Here is a 24,284-nt window from a genome sequence, read left to right on the forward strand (position 1 = left end):
CAGAGTCCTACTCAGAGGTCACATGTATTTTTGCTGCCATTTTAAAACAGGCAGATCACTGAGGAATACAGCAGAGGAACACGTCCAACCAGATGCAAGTGAGCGGCTGTAAATGGGCAGCCATCGGGGAGCACCTGAATAATTTATAGCTCCTCTTCTTCTGCTACACAATCAGGGAAGGCTTATTTCAAACAAAAGGGAACATGATGTCTGTTATGAATTTCTGTTATGCTTTGTCTCGCCCTGTCATGTTTGTACTCCACATTTTCATATGCATTAGATTTATTTTATTTGATCTATCAAAACCACTGACATGCAGTTGTAATTGATGCAGCTGCATTTGCCTTCCGAGCTGTTTACAGAAAAGAAAAAAGAAAAAAAAAAGTCTGTTGTAGATGTTTGAATCAGCGTATTTCAGCGTATTCTTAATCTGGTAACTCATCTTCCTGCAGTCTGGGACGTCCCACTACGTCTGTCTCCAGAGATGCCAGATCTCACTGACACAATTCTCCAGAGAATGCAGCATGAACGGTTAAACATGGCACTTTGTGAGACATCTTACTGAGAGGCTGTGTGAGTTTTCTAACCAAGACTCCAGTAGCATAGCTGAACACATTTATTGTATCATTTGCTGTGGCTAAAACATGCTACATTTTCAAAATATACAATTTAAAGTATAGAATTAAAGAAAAACAATAAGATTAAAGGGGATATTTACCAAGATTTGTGGCCGCTAAACAGCTAAATTGTGTCTCTCCTTGTTTACTAAAGGGCCACACTGATCTTGATTGAAATTGCGTGGTTTTGGCGCAATATAGATTTTAAGGCATTCTTGTTTAGAGGTGCAAGATACCAGAGGAGGGAATGGAAATCCATACAGATAGCTACTGCATCTGATTTATCACCACAGACTGACCACTGCAGACCACTGCGCAGAGGAAACTGAAATTTAAGGTCTGGGAAAAGCAGTTATAAAATTGGCAGCACTGTTTAGGCGCACACACAGAGTGAGAGAGGCTATATCAGAAAGAAACAGAAAGAGAGAGAGAGTTTTAGATATACAACATTACTTTGACAGAGCTCTATGCTCAGCAAGACAAAAGGGCAGGAATGCAACAGTCTGTCTATTTTTCCTATGACTTTACCTTTCTGTTTCCCTTAGGTCCGTCCTGCCTATTTTTCCTGACTATTAATGGCTCCCAGCAGGTCCAGTCCATATGAATAAGGCAGACAGTTATAGTTAAGTAGACTGTTATATTAGCACTCAAAGGATGAATACACGATAACAGTTCCAGAAGTGTCCAATCTTTTCCACTGGGCTATTCCGAGTTCAGCAGCAGAAAACACTTTTGTTTGTTCTCAAGTCCTTTCAACACCTGCACAACGCAAGTCAACAGCTCAGTATCAGCTCTTATTTAGTGGCAATTTACGCATATTATATGAACTGCGGATAGGCTCATTTACATTTGTAGTCTTGATAAATAACATTCTAAATTTTAAAAAATTGCAGCGACGCAAAAGTTTGTACCCCTCAAGGTAATTTGCATCAGACTTAGCAAATATCCCCCAAAGATTCTACATCCATACTAGGGGCTCTGTGAGGCTGTACTTAGACACAACAGTGCTTTGAGCTAAATGCTAGCATCAACATGCTAACATTCACATAATGACAACGCTGATGCAAAGCAGGAACAATGTTTACAATGCTCACCATCTTAGTTTAGCATGTTAGCAGACTCAAAATGGATAACTGGCACAAAACACTCACTATACTTGCACAAGGCTGATGGGAATGTGATTAGTTTTGGAAGTTGTGTTAAAACCATAAATTAAAATGGATTTTATTCGGGGTTTTATGTAATGGGTGGGGGTTGAGTGCAAATGTATTCTCCCCCTTTGCTGTGAAAACCCTAACTGAGATCAGGTGCAACCAATTGCCATCAGAAGTCACATAATTAGTCAAATAGAGTCCACCTGTGTGCAATTTAATCTCAATATAAATACCCTGTTCTGTGATGGCCTCAGAGTTTTTTAAAGAACATTATTAAACAAACTGCATCATGAAGACCAAGAAACTCACTCACCAAACAGGTCAGGGATATAGTTGTGGAGAAGTACAAAGCAGGGTTAGGTTATAAAAATATATCCAGCTTTGAGTATCTCACAGAGCACCATTAAATCCATCATTAGAAAATGGAAAGAATATAGCACAAAAGCAAATCTAACAACAGAACACCTAAAAGTGACAGACTAGGTAAGGAGAGCGTTAATCAGAAAAGCAACAAAGAGGCCAATGATAACTCTGAAGGAGCTGGAAAGATCCACAGCTCAGGTTGGAGAATCTATTAACTATTAACTATTAATCATGCACTCAAAATCCACAAATCTGGTCGTTATGGAAGAGTGGCGAGAAGAAAGGCGCTGCTGAAAGAAAGCCGTAAGAACTCCCGTTTGGAGTTTGCCACAAGCCATGTGGGAGACGCAGCAAGCATGTGGAAGATTGAACTTTTTGGCCCTTGTGCAAAACGCTATGTGTGGTGGAAACCCAACACTGCACATCATCCTGAGCTCACCATCCCCACAGTGAAACACGGTGGTGACATCATCACGCATGGGGATGCTTTTCATCAGCAACGAGAGGGAAACTGGTCAGGACTGTGCAAAATGGATGGAGCAAAATACAAGGAAATTCTTGAAGAAAACCTGCTACGGCCTGCGAGAGACTTGAGACTGGGGTGAAGGTTCACCTTCCAGCAGGACAATGACCCTACGCATACAGGCAGAGCTACACTGGAATGGTTTAAGGCAAAGAATATTAATGTCTTAGAATGGCCAAGTCAAAACCCAGACCTGAATCCATTTGAGAATCTGTGGCCAGACTTGAAAATTGCTGTTCCCAAACCGTCTCCATCCAATCTGACTGAGCTTGAGCTATTTTGCCAAGAAGAACGGGCAAGAATTGCACTCTATAGATGTGCAAAGCTGGTAGAGACATACCCCAAAAGACTTGCTGCTGTTATTGCAGCGAAAGGTGGTTCTATCAAGCATTGACTGAAAGGGGTGAATACTTGTGCATCCAACAGATGTCTCCTTTTTTGTCTTAATTATTGTTTGACATTTTTCATCTTCAGAGCACTTTACCATTTGTTTTGGTTGTTTCTGTTTTGGTTCAAAAGTCCAATAAAATCAATTTGAATCTAGGTTGTAACCCTGCAAAATGTGAAAAAGTCCAATGGGGCTGAATACTAAGATTTCAAGATTTAGTTTGTCGTTTTCTTGTGTATTTGCATACGCAAAAAAACTGAAATGCTGTTCCTCCCAGCCCACAGCAGTGCAGCAACAACAGAGAGGATAAAGATATACTGTAGATCTAAAAAAGTCCCTTTAAAAAATGATAAAAACATATAAATCTCAAGAGAAAAAAAGAAAAAAAAGAATGAGCAGTTAGCAGCACAGTACATTAAAGTGCATTTAGAGAGAAAAGTACATGTCTCAGTTCAATGTAGACAGCTCTTCCATGTCAATGAGTAACCAGCGCTGATGGAAGAGTTATGTAATCCATTTTGCTGTCCAGAGAACATTAGGCAACATGATTGTTGGAACTGCCGGTTGGTATGGGTTAACAGTTCACCTAGCCTGCACTCCTCCGCGCTTGCCCTGCTTCCACTTCCTGTTGCACTGCTTTCTATGCTGCTTCCTCTCTGGTGCAGCTCCATGCAAGGCCATGGTCTCCTTTGGGTCCACTGGGTGTAGCAGACCAAGCATGCTCAGCTGATTTAGCTCTCCCAGACAGAAGGGCTGGGCGATATGACCAAAATCTCATATCCCAATGTAGGTTATTTCATATCCTGATAACGATACCTATCCCGATATAGAACATTTTAATTCAATGAATAAATAGTTGGTCTGTCTTTTACATAGCATGTAGGTGTTCCCGATTCAGAGGCGTGACAGAGATCAGACTGATCAGAGCTGTAAACTCCGCCATGATGGAGTACAAAGACATTACTAGGATGAGGGGAGAACATTTCTCTTCTTTTCATAACATTAAAAGTTAAGTTCGACTTCTGTTGGCTTCCCAACTCATTTTAAAAAAGACGAGAGAGAGAGAGAGCAGCTGTGGTCGAGTGAGCTAGAGAGTGAATGAAGTGAGGGAGCACTGGCAGTCAGGAAGCCGGTGAATCAGATCAATAAAACATTATTTTCTGATTGTTTCACAGCGGTTACGTTCTGAAGCACAAACACGCCCACAACCACCCACACCTCCGCTCAACCCTGCAGCTGTACGCTGCACTGCCTGATTTGGTCTGAATACGAGCTAACACAACAGCATCAGCTCCCTGTCCCGCCGTGCCGGCTGTCCCTTTTACACACACAGTCGATCCGGCTCTGTGACTACCTCCGTAGAAGGGTTGTAAAAGGGGCCATAGAGAGCAGTGGAGAGACTCTCACACACTGAGCTGAACTTAAAAGAGTGCACATAAATTTGGTAAATAACATAAATAAAGACAGTCTCTACTGCGTTTTGCTTTCATTTATGGCCGCCGTCTTGTTTTGATTTAAAAAATATATCCAAAAATGATATTTCCTCTTCTGTTCTTGCTGATTAATGCTGTTACCTCTTCTTTAGAGTCTTTTCTGAAGATTATTATTATTATTATTATTATTTCTTTTTCCATTTTCTATGGGATTAAGGTCCAGGGATTGTGCTGGCCACTCCATTTGAATTCTGTTTGTCTGGAACCATGATTTTGCTCGCTTGCTGGTGTGTTTGGGGTCATTGTCTTGTTGAAACACCCATTTCAAGGGCATTTCCTCTTCAGCATAAGGCAACATGACTTCTTCCAGTATTCTGATGTACTCAAACTGATCCATGATCCCTGGTATGCGATAAATAGGACCAACACCATAGTACGAGAAACATCCCCATATCATGATGCTTTCACCACCATGCTTCACCGTCTTCACTGTGTACTGTGGCTTGAACTCAGTATTTGCAGGACGTCTGACAAACTGTCTGTGGCCCTTAGACCCAAAAAGAACAATCTTACTCTCATAAGTCCACAAAATATTACACCATTTCTTTTTAGGCCAGACAATGTGTACTTTGGCAAATTGTAACCGCTTCAGCACATGTATTTTTTTTAACAATGGGACTTTGCGGGGGCTTCTTGCTGGTAGCTTGGCTTCACATAGACGTCGTCTGATCGTTACAGTAGTCACAGGCAATCTTAGATCTTCTTTGATCCTCCTGGAGCTGATCATTGGCTGAGCCTTTGCCATTTTGGTTATTCTCCGATCCATTCGAATAGTTGTTTTTCTTTTTCTTCCTCGCCTTTCTGGTTTTGGCTGCCATTTTGATAAGCGTTTGATATCATTTTAGCTGAACAGCCTATCGTTTTCTACACTTCTTTATAGGGTCTCCCCTCTTTTATTAATTTCTTAATTAAAGAACGCTCTTCTTCTGAATAGTGTCTTGAACGACCCATTTTACTCTGTTTTTCAAGGACAAATGCACAGCCAGCATATGCAGCGTCAGTTGCCTTGATCCTTAAATAAGGGCCACCTGTTGAACACCTATTTTTTTCACATAATCAATGACCTCACTACTTGAACTCGGCACTGCTATTTTTTTGAACACGCCCCTTTCAGTAAATGATTCAGTTTCACAGAATCAGCAGCATGCACGTCATGCATGTTGGGTCTGTTGGTTTTCTATACCTTTACTAAACCTTCTAGAAACTTACTTGCAGTGTAGAAGTTGAAATTCTAACAGAAACAGTGATTTATCTTGCTAGTGATGTGGGACTGCTATTATTTTGAACACAACTGTATGCTACTTTTGTACGTTTAAGTGATCACTTTTGTAGTCATGTACAGTAAAAACACACTGTAACAATCGCTACAGAAACATTTACTCGGCAGGTAGCTGCACTAGTTTTTACTGTTGGCATTGGTTGTTTCTTTTCAGCCTGTTTCAAGCCATCACACACACAGCAACACTCTCTGGGCCAGCAGACACAAGAGCATGGCTCAAGGAGGATACAAAGGATACAACCAATGCCAAACAGAAATAACAACACATCACTCTAAAATGTCTATCATGGACAAAAATGTCTGTTCATCTAATTTGAAACCAATTTAAAAAGACACTTCTTGTGACTAGATGTTTTCCTCAGTATCAACAGTAATCCAGGTCATTGTTGTCTGTACATCCAAGGTTACCATTGGAACTACACAGATTTTATTTTTAAAAAGTTTAGATTTTTTCGAATTTAAGTACACGGATCGAACATGATGTTATTTTGCAAGCAGCGAAACAAATGGCAGTAGAAAATAATTAAACACACACAGTCTAGATTATTTCCAACAATGTCTGGTGTAAATAAGCATGAATACAGATATTTAGAGTGAAGTAAACTGATACAGATAGTGGATTCGCGTTACAACCAATTAGCCAAAACTGGCAGCTTGTTAAGAAATCTTACACCATATATGTCAATGTTCATTTTTTTTGACTGACATTTCCAAACACTGTTCAGCTGTCAGGTAGCACTGAATATTCTGTTCTAACAATCTTTTACACTATGTTCTGGTTTGTTAAAAGAAAAAAACTCTTGTCTGTCTGTACTACTGCATATTATCTTGCTTGAGATCTAACATGTTGTCAGAGGGGTTTGGAGACAGAGGTACACCAACTAGTTGAAGAAACACTGACTGCAGATGAGGCAGAATCAGAAAGGGTGCGCGTTCAAGTCACAGAACTCAGATTTTAATGTCAGATTTTCCTATTACAATTTTCTCATGCTACATTACAACAGCAGGAGTCAGACTGAAAGTGGCTGCTGAAACATCTTTGGAATGTAAATATATGTGGATAGCCTATAAATACTGTACATAATCATACAATAAACAATGAATACATGTAAATATAATACTGAGATAAATTAGCATATTCATTTGATCTTTTATTAAAAAAAAACAAAGGTCTTTTAATGTTGTATTTTAAATGAGTGCAGTGATTTACATTTCACTGTGGTTTTTAACAAAGATCCAAGAGGATTATGTCCCATTTGAAGCTTGTCTTTGGGATCAGACAGCAATTTGCTGCTGTGTGAGATAGTAAGTCTTGCTGCGCTGCACATGTGGGCAGCGAATGAGAGGAATGTTTGCTCACCTCTCCATCATAATCTGTTGTTCATCAAAGAGATCTATTTTCTGCCCTCCTTTTGTAGCTTTTCACTGGACTGCAAACTCTGACAAAGTGCCCGAGTCCTGCTCTTTAATGATGACACATGAGAGTTATCCTGAGGATGTTGTCAGATCAGGGGATGTGCTGTGGGTGTAAACCTGGGTGGTGACACGTGGGGAGTAAATCAAAAATATGGTATTTTTCTGTAATTCAAAAAGATGATTTGCCTTGTGATGGATTGCTGCTATCAAAATGTTTAGAAACAACTGATAAAAGCTCAAGATGCTTTTACACAGTTAAATTAGACTTAACTGAGACTATTAACCCTCACTTGCTAATGTGTTTATCCATAATTTGAGGTGTCATAACTTAAGCCATCATAGGCAGATGGGATCAAAGCATGTTTTTACACTGTAGAGTAACAAGTAATGTGACTTGATATGTTTAGATTTTGTCAGCGCTAAATAGAAAATGTGGTGCAATGCTGTTCTGCAAATTTTCCACAAACTGATTTTTGGGCAGACATCTACGTTGCTGCAGTAATGAAGATTAATTCACGAATCCTCCGATACACACCCTCCTAAAAATGGATTCCATTGTCTGTGAAATCTAGCTGTTGTTCAACTTGTATCGCTTTGACACAGTGTGTTTTGCAACAGCCATTTCTCAAACTGACACAGAATGAAGAAGGGTTGCGGCCTCCTCCTGTTTAATTATAGCGCCCTGAGAAAAGCAGCAGATGCCAACAAAAGACATCAAAACAACCATTTGCATGAAGAGAATCTAATTTCAAAACGATTAAAAAATCTATAGTTTGGCGTGCTGATATTTTGGTGGGTGCTGAATGTGCTCTCATGGAGGAAAAATGGCTCCTCTAAGAGCTTTGCAATTTCATAAGAAATTAGACTCGTGTCAATTGGTTTTGCTTTTTCCTGCTGTATGATAACACTAGAAAAAACATAATTTATATTAGAACATGCAAGTCAGCTGCAAAACAAAAAAAAACTGAGGGGACTGAAATAAGAGTAATAAAAGTGATTCTTGTGCTGTTGCACATCATCTATCTCTCAAACCTTTCTACAGCATTGCTGGTAATGATCAATCATTTATAAAATACCTTGCTTGGGGCTAGTGAATTATTATTAAGTATTATGTTAATGATTTGATTCTATATAGAAAACACTGGGTAATTTCATAACCTGGGGTAATGCTAATGAAACTTTTGTCAAATTTAATTTAAAGGAAAGAGAACTGTTAAATAAGCATTTTAGAAGCATCCCAAAGAATCAGCACTAATTAAATTACATGTTATGTATTTATTTACTAGCAATTTTTCCAATAAAGTTTGTATAAGTAATGAATTTTAACTTTTTTTGTTTACTGTGTTCAAACTGTGGCTGTCAAGGAGCAGTCTGAGATGGTATCAGCGATTAAGGGTCACACAGATAAACCTGATTTCTTTCCTGACTGCTGAATTGACAACTCGGATTCTGCAAATGCTGATTCTGCTCTGTTATTATCAGTGCTACTTTGCACACTTATTTTTTTCTTCCCTTACCTTTGTTTTTCTACAAAAAAACAGAGGATTAAATAATTAAATAAATAGTTTTTCAAATTTGCTCTCATAATATGTCCTCCAGAGCTCTCTTTGCATATTACTGAGTCCCTTTTTGAACTTTTGCATACAGTATTTAAATATCTGTGGTTTATCATTGTGGTAGCAAAGTGTCATGATGTTTGCAAATGAGTTTTCTCACAAAAAAAAAGCCTCCATGGAGCCAACACATTTGCACCAACAAGGTCATATGAAGACAGCAAGAAATGCATGAACAGGACTATCAAAAAATAATGAATCTGTATGAGCCCTGTGTTGCACTCAGTTCTGTGCTCTATATAAAGTAGCTTTTAAAAGGAAAACTAATGACAGCATTGTCACCGGGCACCTCGTGTGCAATAACATGTCAAAGGTGTTAAACTCATTTCCTGCAGTCAGCACCCCACCAAAAGAGACCTAAGTCACCTTTTCAAAGTAGATGTGGAAGTGAATACTCTCATGACCACATCATCAATGTTTGTGTTTAATTTGAAAGTGCTTTCGAAAAAACCCACTGGATGGCTACAGAGTAATAAAAAAAATCTAAAGAATCTGTTTCAAAGAATCTTAAGATATTCAACACATCCCATCATCATTGATAATTTTCTGCTCATTTCATTAAAGATGTATTTATTTATAGTTGAGAAATTAAGGGACTATTAATTTTCTGTTTTAACTCATTGCCAAATTACTGATAAAGCCAATTTCTGCTTCCCCCTTGCAATGCTGAAGCCAGACACTCCCCTAGTGCAGAAAAGCATCCTGCAGGACTGCCAGTTCAAAGCAAGAAAAATCAATGTCCTCTCACAGCACCACATTATGTAAACTCCAGCCCCTTGAAAATGATCACGTTCAATATCTGCAACGTTTAGCAGCCTTTCCTGTCCTGTGTTGATGTCTCCCGTATGTTCTTGAACATGGTGTCTTTCAGATAAGATTGCACTACTATGAGTAAGTGCAGTCCTATTGTACCTCATGATTACTTTGAAACACAAGAAAAGTAATTTAGCCAGGGTAGATCATGTTACATAACTTCTTTGTGCTCATATAATAACTTTTGTTTTAGGGCCTGGGAAAGTTGACACACAATTACCACTGTATGGCTTTTCATGACATTGATGAAGTTGTTTGGAAAGAGCTGGAAAAGCCACAACAAGTCAAAACCTTCTGTTCCATTACAGACTCCGACTTCTTACCGAAAGGAGCAAAAAAAGGAAAAAATGTGGTTTGTCAAAAGTAAAGCAAATGAGAAAACAATAGGAGAAAAAAACCCAAAGTAACCCACAGCACGAGGCTTGACTAATTTTTTTTTTTTTGCACAAACACATTTATGAAAACATGTCATTAAGGATATCCAGCTGCTCTATTCTCTGAGAGGTGATAATGTGCTCTTGTAAGACTTTTAACAAGAGGAACACACATGTGGCACCGGTTCATGCTGAGTTTAAGTCATGTGAGAGTAGAGCAGCTGAAGAGCTTCCTTTATCTATCTGCAAACACTAACATAGGCACAACTTGGTTTGTCCCAGAATGTGGAGCACACAACAACAGCAGCACATTACAGACATTCACCTGCTAGGGATCCTGTTTGATGTCCTTGATGGCAGCTCCATAAATAATTGCTTCAGCTCTGCATTAATGGTGAAAAGAGTGTCCCTTCCCTGAATCACTATTTACAGTACAGTATAACACAAATTCCCTTGAACATCTATAACAATATCAGCACTGTGCACGTTCACAAGTTTATCAAACCATCTATTGTATGTATTCTCAATCCGTGTTCGCAGCAGCCCAGGGTGTTTTCTGCTGTTCATCAGAGGGGCTGTTTTCCCTATTGAGATAAGAAATTAAATCTGCAGGAGCAGAGGATGCTGGGTTTGCTGCAGGGTGGCGAGGCAGCAGCTCTGATAATGGAGCCGACTCCCATTGCGCAGGCTATGAGGCAAACAGCCGTGGCGCCAACCCAACCCTGCATATGTGAGAGGATAGCTAACAGTGTTACTCTGCAGAAGCTCTCTCTCTCTCTCTCTCTCTCTCTCTATCTCTCTCTCTCTCTCTCTCTCTCTGTCTGTACGTGAACATGTGGTTAAATCTGCATGTGACAAAGAGGGGGGGAAGGAACAAGATGCTGTGTTTTTTGCTGTCCTCTGTGTCTCCATTTGACTTAATATATGTGGGAGAAAAAGGAAAGAAACTGTAGGGGTTGGCTTTGTGTTTAATGTAGTGAGAACACGCCTGTATTGTGTGTCAAACATACTGACCCTGTGGAACAAAAATTCAGTCATCAATGCAGTCAGAGGAGGGAGACATCAGTTATTCAGCATATTGTTATCAAAGCCTTTCCCACCTGTTCCTTTGCCCCATTACTTTCTGTTCATTTTCACAGTCTGGACAGGTTATGTGTGGTAGTACATTATGTAAATGTGAAAAGGGTTTTAATTTCAATTTGGGAACTCACCAGAATATCCTGTCGTTTCGGATGCTCCTCACAGGGTTCACTTCAAAGCAGCCTGCAGAGAGAAATAAACGGTCACACCTTAATGTGCAAGCACAAATAACATTGGGGGCCATACGGCAACAGTTGTAATAGTGTCAGAATCATAAAAAGCTTCAATTTATATTTCAATCTTTGATTCCATCCCAGATTCAATACAAATGATTTGATACTTCTGTAGCAGTAGAACAATCTGCCCAAAGCCTCTCCTCTCTTCTAGATGAAATTTAAAACAGGAGAAATTCAAGCAGAAATATCAACGAATATCAATGAACCTTGGACTGTACGCTGGAGCACTATCCTGAATGCAATGAATGATTTCTATGAATACTCACTGCTGAATATAGAATATGTATTGTCCACACTTCCTCTTTGTGTTGTGCAATAAATAATGGACTGTTATCCTTGTACCATTGAAGCAGTCATTATAAACTATATTGTTAGTTTGTCACCAAAAGATTCTTGTGCATTTAAAGTTTGACAAAGATAACAGATTCAATACTGTCTGACATCATAGGTGACTGTAAAACTATTTTCAAATATGATATGTCAATTAGAGCTGATAAAATGTGGAAATATATTTCAATTACATGCAGTCCAATACTACAACAGCGTCCACATTGACCACAGAGTTGAAGCGTACGTGGGTGGTACACAGACAACCCACCACAGATCATTACTTTTAATTAGCCCCACCTTTATAGTTCATTAGTGACAGCTGTACTGATTCTGCTGTCGTGTGTTAAACTTGCAAACCAACCTTTCACACTGCTGATAAACATTGACATGTACCGTCTTTAAAGTAAAAGGCCAGGGTGTATAGCAGGTTTTACAGGTGAGTGACTTTAAGTGGTATGACACCTACAGTGTAATTTGTCATCACTGGTCTGTATCATTCCAAGAAAGGACACACTATTGTACTTAGTATTTAATAAAAGAACCGGTGAAAGAAAAAATATGTCTCATCCTGCATTTATTGTTCTGCTATCTCTTTATGTTCTGCTCTATCATCATGAAAAACATGAAACATGGGTGGGGTTCGGCAGTGGCCCTACATCACATTTGATAGGATATATTTATGTTTATGCCTCAGGGTGCAAGATGAGCCCTTAAACATAAATATATCCTATCAAAAGTGATGTGGGGCCACTGCCGAACCCCACCCATCATGTAAAACCACAATTGACAATGGGTTGTTGTAGCCACAGTAGCAGAGTGATATCGGGGGCTAGAGGTGTGTGTTTGTCAGGTGGCAAAAACCTTTTATATATCTCCAAAAGAGCGTGGCGGCAGTTCAGTTTATTTATTTTACCCTCATCCTCCACCTGCTGATCTGAGAACATGGCTGAGTGAGATGTGGGCGGTGGCCAACAGTCCTCTACAGCTTTGTATCTCTGTGATTCTCCAGAGACTCACTGAGCAAAGCCTACTCTATATCAATCCCAATCGAACTGATAAAAGATTTGACAAGCCGACATATTCCGTTTCACTCGGAAATGCATCAAATTTAGGGATGCATTATTTTCATTAGTGATTAATCTGCTTTCTCAATTAACTGATTTATTGTTTCATGCAATGTCAAAAAAAGAAAGTGAAAATGCCCATCACAATTTCCCAGAGCCCAAACTGACTTGTTCATATGTTCTGACCAACCGTCCAAAACTCAACAAAACATTAACAGTTTAATGGGTTATTAAAATTATTATATTTTTTTATATTTATATTTTATATATTATAATATTTTCTTTGATTAACTGACTGATTGTTTCAGCTCTGATCAGACTACATAAGATAAAGAAGCTCTAACTGACATTTCAGTCAGCCATTAAATCTGCAATAACTTGGAAACAAATTGTGAACATAACATTAACATATTGTTAGCAAACAGTTTCTCATTTACACTTCCAACAGCTAAAGAGCAACTTTATAATGCATTTGGAGCCATGTTTCTGTCCACCTGGCAAATTTAAGTCCAATGTTCAATCTCTTTTAGCTCTGTTTTTGGTCTCTACCAACTCCTGAGGGAAATATCTGACTTTTAAGCTGCAAAATGCTTGACTACATTCCCAAGCTAATCTCTATTTATGTTTGTTTGCTGTTGCCACTGAGGAGGTAGAGTACAGTGGATTTATAGACTTTTGTCTGACTTAAAACAGCTGCCTGCTGCAGCTGAAAACAACGCAATGAGAGCAATGAGAGTGAACCAAAACAGTAAATTTGCAGCCAGACTGCAAAACAATGAGCTGAAACTTGCTATAAAGCTCTATAAAGCTGAGGGGAGCTGTTGGGTCATCATTCTCCATAGGTTTATCACATACACACTGTCATTTCACACATTGTTATTATAAAAATGGTGATTATAGCCCCTTTAAGGTTAACACAGAAAAACCTAAATTTTATTCGAGTGACTGACTTTATTTCATGCTGCACTTAACTGCATTTACAGAATTATTTTCTCTGGTGTTTTAACCAGCGGGGAGCACATAAATACTGTACATGAATGTGAGCATCAATCCACATGCAAACAAGACTATTTTCAGGCATTTCTGGTGCAATGATTTTATGCACACAACAGTTAGCATCAACCTCATATGTACAAAACTCGGATCAGGTTGAACCAAATAAAACAAGTCATGTGTAAATAGTTATCAGAGGACATGCACAAACTTCTTGAATATCATTTAAACTGCTGCAATACTGTATATAGACTAAGACAATTCAAGGGAGCCACAATTTCCTCCCTGTGTGCCCACACCACAACTAAGAGGAGCACATGGAGCCATCACAGTTAATTGAAGCTTTTGTAGATGAAAAAAGAGACCACTTTCCACTTTTTTTTTCTTTTTCAGGAATAATGACAACAGGGGAATAGCTCTGATTCTCCTCTGTCAAATTTAATTGCCAAAGCAGCAATCTTGATTAGGATCTCAACAGTCAGTTTTATCAGTCCCAGCCACAGCAATACAGGGTGTTTGTCCAAGCAAGACGTATTTACCGACCCAAACTCTCACTTCTGCTAAGAGTAAACAAGGCCTCTATAAAAGACCCTGACATTGAGAGCAACCTTCAAAAGGTTGCTCAGTAGCCATCCATTACATCCAAAAGAGACCATCTTTCTAGTGTCATGTTCACAACTCTCTTTCAAACTGCAAGATCGCCCTTGACATGTGGGTCACATTCCAAACATTAAGCTAAATCTGAAATCTTCTCTTGTGTTTCTCTAGTATTTTCTCAGTTTCTTTTTTTCTAAGGATGTCATTGTGTAACGTCCCATGGCCAGCTTTGTGATTGACCTAAGAGAGTGATGTGAGAAGTGTAATTTCACGCATGCCACACTTCTCTGTGACATCCATCCTTTGTTCATGTTCTCTGAAGCATCCAAACACTGAGGAATTGATTAATACACACTGTACACACATTCCTTGCTGCAAATATCAGCAGAGCTATTCATGCTCCTTTGGCTGTAAACTTACATATTGTGAGTGCATGCTAACTGCCCCTTCATCTACTCATCAAACTCCCACGCAGTCACATCAAACACAGCCGCTGCACGCACATGCAGACTAACTCTTGAGTGACACAGTGGCTGGATCAATGAGAAGATTCTTTACTCTACAGTATAATTATTGTTATTTTTCTAATTAAAAATGCTGTTTTTTGGATGGTGTGTTTTGTGGAAAGGTAGGGAAAGGCTCCATTCTGGAAAACAAAAGCGGTTTTGCGTCAAAACATCCTTCAAAGATCAAATGTCAATAGACTCACGTACTGCTTCTAGCCATGCCCTCATTTGAAGCATAAAAAAGCATACAGTATAAAAGCATATAGGCCAGCAATTAATAATTATTTTCATTATCAGTGAATCTGCTAGTTATTTTCTTGATTAATAAATTCATTATTTTGGATATAAAATGTCAAAAAAAGGGACAAAATGCCCATTATTATTTCCCTGAGCCCAAGATGAAATGTTCAAATTATGTGATGTAATGTTTTATTCCACCATCAGTCCAAAATATAAAAGATATTGAGTTCATTATCACATATGACAAAGAAAATAATAAAATCCCCACATTTAAGAAGCTGGAAACAGAAAATGTTTGGAATTTTTTTTTAAATTAATTATCCCTTGACAGATCAATTAATTGACTGGTAATGTATGACAGCTTTAGACAGACTTACATCTATAACATGAAGTCTATTATATCGTAATTATAATATATAAGACTGATAATTTATACATGATTGATGATTCATTAGATACTAAAACTGCAGCTGTCAGGTCGGTGGTTTGCTTTTCCCTGCTTTTCTAAACCCCGTGTGGCAACCAAGGCTTCTCATTTGCAGCCACCCTCAAGGACAAACAGCTATTTGTTTGGTGTTTCAGGACTTCAGAGCTCCAGTACACAGGATGAGGCAGGAGCTTGGATAACTGTAAGCTTGGATTATGTGTCTCCACATAGCGACAAAATGGATGTTTCACAGTTTTTTTTTTGTTTTTTTTTTTTACTGAAGGGTTTTGCATGTGAGCATTCAACAGAAACTAATAGTTTCATACTGAAACAGAAAAATGCCATTTTCTGTATTTTTGCACTACCTGTTCATCTTTGGTTTGTGACTCTAGGCCAGCAATGTTCATAGAAACATTATCACCTCAACAGTGGAAACACCCTCTAGAATTCCTAATGAAGAGTGAAAAAGAACCTGCTACAGGGCCTTTCTATAGCGGCGTATAAACCCTGGGTGAAAATGCTAGGCACACAGCACATCCACTTCTCTATTACTCTGCCTGACTTGCCACGAGGCTAAAATAAACATTTTGAGGCTAGGACCCACAATGCTATTATAAAACCCTCAATAAAAACAAATAAACACAAATTTGATCTTGGGCTTTGGTGAACTTAACCGGTCGGATGAATTGTGAATAGTGGTGATAGACTAGCTTATGAGTCTAAGTACAGCCTGGTTATTCTGTCTGTTTAACCCCCCTCCCTTGAAGCAATCGCTGCTGAATACAAAACAAGAAGTGACATGGTGAGAAAGGATGCGAGATATACCTGCTCTAATAAGCTGCATGCTTAACTGATGGCTTGACTGCGGCGCTGCCTCTGTCGTGCATGTTAAGCATGTTGTGATTTCCATCACAGCTGCTGTTACACTGCTGCCTCCGCTGAGTGTAATTTAACAGACAGCATCAATGAGACTTCAACGCCCGTGACCCTGTCACCAGTTCACCGGCTGTCCTTCCTTGGACCACTTTTGATAGGTACCGATGACTACATAACGGGAACACCCCACAAGACCTGCCGTTTTGGAGATGCTCTGACCCAGTCGTCTTGCCATTACAATTTGGCCCCTGTCAAAGTCACTCAGAACCTTAGGTTTGCCCATTTTTCCTCCTTCCAACACATCAACTTCAAGAACTGACTGTTCACTTGCTGCCTAATATATCCCACCCCTTGACACGTGCCATTGTAATGATATAATCAATGTTATTCATTTCACCTGTCAGTGGTTTTAATGTTGTGGCTGATTGGTGTATGGTTCTCTTAGTGTGCCCACACAGTTGGCACGCTGACCATTACCAGTACCTCCAGGGTGGCCAATGTGACCACCAGAGATGAGAGCGCCCCAGACAAAGGCAGCGACCCAAGGCAAAGTAGAGGCCTGTGCTGTGGGCTGCACTGCAGAGAGCTGGAACACATAAGTACACAGAGATAATGGCGGTGGCGGAAGTGGGAAATGATGAGGAGAAAATTGCACTGATGTTTTACTACTGTATATTTACTATGACTAGGATGTTGTGACTCCTTTGTTAGGAAGGAAATCATGTCGTGGTGCAGATAGTGACCATGGTGACACTGAGCGATAATACAAGTTGCCTGAGAGAATCATCAAATAATATACGCTCTAATAATTGCTCTGGTTGTGCAGCTATTTTTAATAAAAAAAAAAAACATTTGCAAGTCTGTGTTACCCTAAACCATGTCCCACATATATAAGTCAGTGAACCAAGGGGAATATGGTAATTGAATAATGCTTTAGTCATCTCATATGAATAATTATGCAATAAGCACAACACATAGTTGTGCACCACTGGCCACAGAGGTCAGCAGGGTTACCCGTGAGCCTCCAATATGCAGACTACGAGCGTGCAAGGGCTCACAGCTTCCCTGCGTTCTTGATAAGTCAGGGGAGGATCGTCTCTGTTGCTCATGATCTGGTGCTCTGGTAGTAAGCTCTTTCTCCTCCTCCTTTCCCCCTTGTGAGCTGAAGCCTCTGATGATGTCCATACTGCTATTTATACACTTAGCCATGCTCAGCATATTTACCCATACCACATAAATAATCAGGAGGTATGAGAGATACTATGCAAGAAGGATGGGTTTTCTTTAACACAGCAACTTCTGGCTGCCCACATCCACAGTACAAGGTACAATGTTTGCATCATCGCATTTCTTACTCCATCTCTACCGTACTCATCCCTAAACCAGAACAGAGTTACTTATTAATGCGGACGTAAACAATTGACTGACTGTATTAATGGCTACTTTGACTGCAGAGTCTTTAATGGTTGTATTGATCGTCCAGATATTATTGATAGAGGTCTCTGAGAGTGTAAAACCCATGTAAGCAACTTTTCCAATATCTCACTAAAGGAATGGCTGCACAAGATGCTCAATTTCACTTTTTGACCTTTTTTCTGGTAGGAGTGACTACCATCATGTAGAGGGGAGCCATGTGTCACAGTTTGAGGTGAATTTATCATTTATAGGCTACTACTGAACACATTTATCACTGAATGATTTGCCAAAAATTAAGTATTTCTTATTGCTATTCTCTACTAATTACTTAATTACATGCACACTGAAAAACAGGACATTTTAATGGTAAATAACAAAAAATTGTTATTGTGTGAATATTCTATCAGGCATGGACACAACAGCAGCAGAGAAGCAAACGGTAAATGCACTAAGAATAGTTTAATGCTCCCAAAGTGATATGAATGTGAACATGATCTGTTTTTTGTATTGATCTTAGTGATGCTAGTATCGATATTCAACATAATACTCCACTGACAGTAGAATCAATACTTAAGATACCAATCCGTCCACCCCTAACCTCTGCTCTTTTTGCTCAATACACTGGAAAAAGCACACTATCGGGATTTATTTCAGTGCAACTGGGAACAGACTAATGGTTAAAGGATAGATGGGTGTGGCCAACAAATTTCATCCAATTTTGGCTATCAGAGCGAAACATGAGTTTGTTTCTAACCTCTCTTCAAGATTGAGCTGGGTTGCATAAAAACGGAACGGCATGGAAAATGGTATGATTGCATCCCTGGTTTATACTTTATACTCATGTTTGCGCCACGTTTCACAAAAATGGATGCAGAAATATTCAGTATCATCAGCAGGCTGGGCTGGGAGAAGGTTCTGTAATGGCAGACCATGTCAGCTGCATTCATCCTCTTTAAAAGCAGCAGACTGTTTCCTAATGGTCTGCAAGGAGAATCCAGGCTGGCTTTTCCTTTGAGTACATTGTTCCTGTGCAGAGGTTGCCAAAGCCCAAAGCACAAATATACAGCACTCCAAATATGATTATACAGTGTTCCAAATATTCTTCCAAGGGCACATGATGCCCCTGTTTAAATGTAATTTTAGAGACCGTGAAATTCACTGTTGTTTCCATGTGTAATGATGTGTAGTCGGGTAAGTTATTTTACAAGACAATGAAATATTTACTGTTAGGTTAGAACTACAGGAAAAATTACTACAAATTAATAGTTAATTAATATAGTTTTGTGATTTAAAACTGCATTCAGTTCCTCATATGGGTATATTTATATGCTACTTATTAGATCTTTGATGGAGTTCAGGATGCTATATTTGTAATCTGTGTGGTTGATTACAGAGAGGTGAAAAAAGCAGGAGCTGGTTTACTTTTTGGTGGAGCCTGGTACCATAATGTCGGATGGTTGAATTAATTCATTAAGACGCCTTCATTGATAATAGTAATTGTGTAATTTTGCGTTGAAAACACGCAGTACATCTCTCAAATTAGTGACTCCAGCTGGAGCACACGTACTGTATCATTCCTGCTGCTGTATGATAGCTGCAAGTATTTTATCAACTGAGAGGGAAGAAACTCATACATCCTGTATGTAGTTATGCATGACATTATGGGTAAGAATCACCCATTAATTAAACCCATTATAATTACATTAATTCAATCTTTTGCTTAAGATGAACATCTTAATGAACTTTAGATGCTAATGTTAATGCAGCAGATGTAAAATGTATTTGAAAATGAAAGAGGGAAAAGTAAACATTACAAAAAGGTTTTTTTTGTGATTTTGGAGACGCCTCTGTGTGTCTTTACCAAATAAAGCCATGAAAAATGCTTTTGGCGGCTGCTTTTAAGTTTAAAAGTGGTCTGATGAAATGCATCCACAATTGTATGACAAAATGGGTGACAAATCTGCTGCACCCCATGATCTGCACAAAGACAACCTCAGCCTACATGTTGAAGGGTTTCAAACAGTTTTATTGTGTCTCCTTGGCAACAACAAGTCTAAACAGCTGCTTGAGGAAAGCATAGTCACTTCAACTACTGTGGTACAATCAAGTTTGATTGGAGCCACAACATTACCAAAAAAGGCAAAATGTACAAAATGTGAACTAGAACTGTGCTGCTTACATTTATGCCTGCATAAAAACAGAGCTGCATGTCTTTTGTTACTGACAAGGTTTCAATATATAAAGAAGCAAAACAAAAGCCAAGGCTATGGCTTCCCCAAAAAGCTGTGTTCTCATGTTGCTGCCAGGGAAATACAATAAGAAAACATTTTAAACCCTGCTGCAGTCATTTCGCTGATCAAACTACCCATTTAATTTGAGATGTATCCATTCTGCAAAAAAAAAAGAAAAAAAAAGACTCAACACATTTCTGGAAGTGTGATGGGAGATAGCTTATGGCACTGTCAGGGTTGAAAATGGAAAGTGAAACAATATCTTTTTAAGTCTGCTGCAGAGGCAATGTTAAAAGCATTTTGAGATTAATTTTAAATCCAAAGCTGTCATTTATGGGCCCACAGCTTATTACTACCTATCTAATGATGTGAAATATGATACAGTACTCCAATTTTCAAAATATCTGAAACAGAGCGAACTGTGTCCAAATGCCAAATTATCATTAAATGGGTAGAGTAAAACTATAACAAAGGCTTCATATGAAGACACACGGGGCAGTTTTCCTGCGATGAAGCTTAGTTTATTTTCTATTCTTGTCTTTTTGTGTCAATACAGTGGAGCGTTAATATAAACACATTTAATTTTAATCATAGAAAATGTTATTCAAATCTGCAGTAGCTCATTTAATTCAAACTGTGATTACAGTATGTTTCCTGTTTTTAAACTCATTAAACTGGAATTCATGCATTTTTGCCTCATGTATGCTTTAAGCTTCAGGAATACATGAGTATAAAAAAGGGAGTTTAGATACATAACTTCCACATTCAAATGTTCAATGTTCCACATTTCTCATATTCAAAGATTTAAAACCTTCAAATGATCACTGAAATTTTTATAAATGTCCAGGTTCTACAGCAGAATGCAAAGTCCATGATAAGGCAAGGTAAGCTGAGATGAGATACAATGAAACTTTAATGAGCTCCATGAAGAAAGTGGATGGCTGCAGCAGCAACTATTGATAGGATATAATAAGAACACCCTGAAATATGTTGCTTTCAACACTGAATGCCATTTTCAATATACTGGGTACAGGGTTACAAATGCTTGGCAGTGCGATAAAGAAGCAAAACAATGCCATTTTCAACATTTAGCGACGTCTGAATGTTTAATGTCAAACAATTTGCCTGAACCCACTTGTTTTGAAAAGCAATTGTTTTCATAGCTCTCTCAAACAGTCATGGTTAGCTGGACTTGGACAGCCTTGCTTAGTCATGCTGACAAAACAGTGCTTCCACAAAACACCAGAAAAGCCCTGTTATGATCCACAGTCACAGCCTCATTTGAACTCGGGCACCAAATGTGTAGAGCGCTCCATTCTTTGTTTAGCCCCTGAGATGTGTTTGAATGTGTCCAATTATTTACTTAAATATCTGCAGGCCCCATAAATGCCACCATGTTGGGGTGCAAGAATAAAACGCAGCCTGGAATTCTCCTGATGATATTTTATTAGACGGGCATTTCACAAATGGTTTAAATAAGTTTTGTCATCGTAGCGTCAATGGGTATACAGGAACATTTATATCACTACAGTGGCTAATAATAGCAACCTTCCAGCTACCACTGCAAACACTGTGATCGGAAACAACAGTAAGCCTGCAAAACTGTCGCATCCTATCCATTCATGTCAGCATATTGACATCCTCGCTGATATTGAAAGGGATTATGTCACTTAAGTCTGCATGTTTTGCATGCCTGAAGAAGTGTTCTACTTGGATGGAAGCTGATCTTGCCTTGCCAGTCAGCTCTGTTTGAATACTGACTTCCTCCTTCGCAGATAATCCCATGAAAAAGACAACTCCTTAATGCCTAACATCCTTAACACAGCTCTCTCAATTCCTTGAATCAGAATTAGCCGCCATGGACGCCCATTCCATTTTGTGCCTCATCGTGGACCTTTTCCACGTGTCACTGAAGATGTGCCATGAGCATGCATCAGGTTCAAAGTGATTAGGATAAAAAGACACCACTGATAAGATATATGTGTGTATATGATGGGCATACGAGGCACATAGAGGTCTTGTGTGTTACTGTTATCATATTAAAGCATCTTAAATTCTCTCCTCTCTCTGTATATACGGGTTTTACAATCTAAATTCTTTGCCACTCATCTTATGTTGGATTTAATACAGATGCAGCTCAGGCCTGTCTTGGTCCTCACTGCAAAAAGCTGTAGATTTCCATTAAGATAAATTGGAAAATGCCCTGATAGAAAGCCCACAAAAACTCACTGTTTACTGCTGTTGACTCGTAAAAAGACAATAACCAATTTGCTTTTTGACAGCAATCCAGTTTCTTAGGTACAGTGCAGTGTATAAACAGAATTTTCAATACAGATTTTATCTCTTCCAGAAAGACGCCAAAAAAATTATGTTACATTATGATATTGTGTAGGGCAAAAATCATATGTTCTTTACATTTCAAGTCCTCCATAAAATGTAGAGCCGGTTTCAGTTCATGAGATATGTTCCTGATAGAAATGAGAGAAAGCTAAAGGACAGGAAAAAGAAATATGGGCATGAGTAAACGACATTACTGACCAAATGCTCTCAACTCCATCTACCAGTTTCTGAGGAGGTGCAGTGAAAGGCAGAGAGGCTGGGATGAAATTGGACTGCAGTCAAACAGATTGTTTGCCAAGAAATTGCTAAGAAATGTCAATCAAAATGTTGTGCCCTGGAGTGCAGGTGGAGTACTAGTAGAAAGAAGAAAAGAATGTTTTGAGCAATATTAAGTGCACCATATATACAGTTTGGGCTGCAACTAATGGTTATTTTTATGATTGATCCATCTGTTTATCATTTTGTTGATTAGCCATCTTGTCTATAATGGTGAAATATCTTGATCACTGTTATCCAAAGCCCAACCAGAAAATATTCACATTTGAGAAGCTGAAACTAGAGAATTTTGGCATTTTTCTTAAGAAATAACTCATGAAATGACATTTAATTGATTATCAAAATAGTTGGCGATCCAATTAATCAACTAATCAGTGCCACTCTATATACAGTATATTGGTACCACTTTTTAGTAAAACAACCTGCATATAGGGTTTATAAATGGTTCTAATGGGATTATTAATCCTTAATAAATAATTTACTGATGTTTTATTGATCAGTTGGAAGTCATTATTGAGTTGTATTGCAAGGTTGTAAAACATCTTTCTGGCTCAGGACACCATTCCTTTGTCCTTGTAGCTACGGGGCATCTGGACTACAATCCATTTATTAACTATTTATTCACATTTACAGCTTCAGACTTGATAGATTTTTTTTGAAAACCCTTTAACTTATTTACATTTATAATTGCAGATCATTTACTAACCTTTGCTGATGGTTTATTAGTAAGTGAGAAACTCATGAACATTTATTATTGATATGACAATTACATCCCCAAAAGTCTTATTAATGGCTTATAATTGATCTATATTGGTAAAACCATAAGTCATGACTTATAGAGACTGCCTTATGAAAACATGGTATAATATATTTTAGGTGACTGTATTAAGTCATAACACATTCTTATGGTTAAGAATAGTAAGTGCACTAAACTAATAAATACATATAGTAGCATGTTGAAGCCCTGTACATGAGTTGTAAGAGCGATACTCCATATATAAAGAGTTTAGAGGGCCTTCATGTCTTTTCTTTTTCTTTTTTAGCCTTTCAAAAACAAACCAAAACAAGCACAAAAGTGTAAAGAATAGATTAACCACTGTGGTACATACATACATATATATATATGTATATATATATATATATATATATATACACATATGCAGCTAGCTAGCTTACAACCTACAGCAGTAACTGAACATTACTTCAAAGGCCATGGAGTACATAGCTAATTACATTAGTTAGCGCTTTATATACAAGCTAGAGGACCCTTAAAGTTAGGTCTATATGACTAGCAGGACATAATTTGTTGGTTTGATGTCAGAATATCCAAACTGACCTTTTACATGTAAACACATGACTGCACATAACCGTACCAATGAACATGACATCTACATAATATATTCCATATGGTTCTTTTGAGGACGAATGACAAGCCATAATCAAAGTTATCCCAGTGGCCTGTATGTTTTAAATTACAGAGGCATCTTAATGCATTTCTCTGGAGCACTATTCTTTGTAGCAATTCAAAGCAGTTAAGCATGTGTCTCCACGTTAAATCGCTGCATATGTAGCATTACCATATACTGTACTGTACATATACCTTGCCCTTTGAAAAGCTCTTGCAATTTCCTTGGTTTTC

General features: G+C 38.5%; 1 protein-coding gene across 1 annotated transcript in view; it reads right to left on the reverse strand.

Annotated features, from left to right (window-relative positions):
- The window catches only part of lrfn1 (leucine rich repeat and fibronectin type III domain containing 1), a 120,269-nt gene that overhangs the window by 47,857 nt on the left and 48,128 nt on the right, over window positions 1–24,284 (reverse strand). Inside the window, exon 2 of the mRNA XM_067595033.1 lies at window positions 11,245–11,296. The gene's annotated coding sequence lies outside the window, so the exon portion shown is untranslated. The remainder of the gene's footprint in view (window positions 1–11,244; window positions 11,297–24,284) is intronic.

This window comes from Thunnus thynnus, chromosome 7 (assembly GCF_963924715.1).
Source record: "Thunnus thynnus chromosome 7, fThuThy2.1, whole genome shotgun sequence".
NCBI lineage: Eukaryota > Metazoa > Chordata > Actinopteri > Scombriformes > Scombridae > Thunnus > Thunnus thynnus.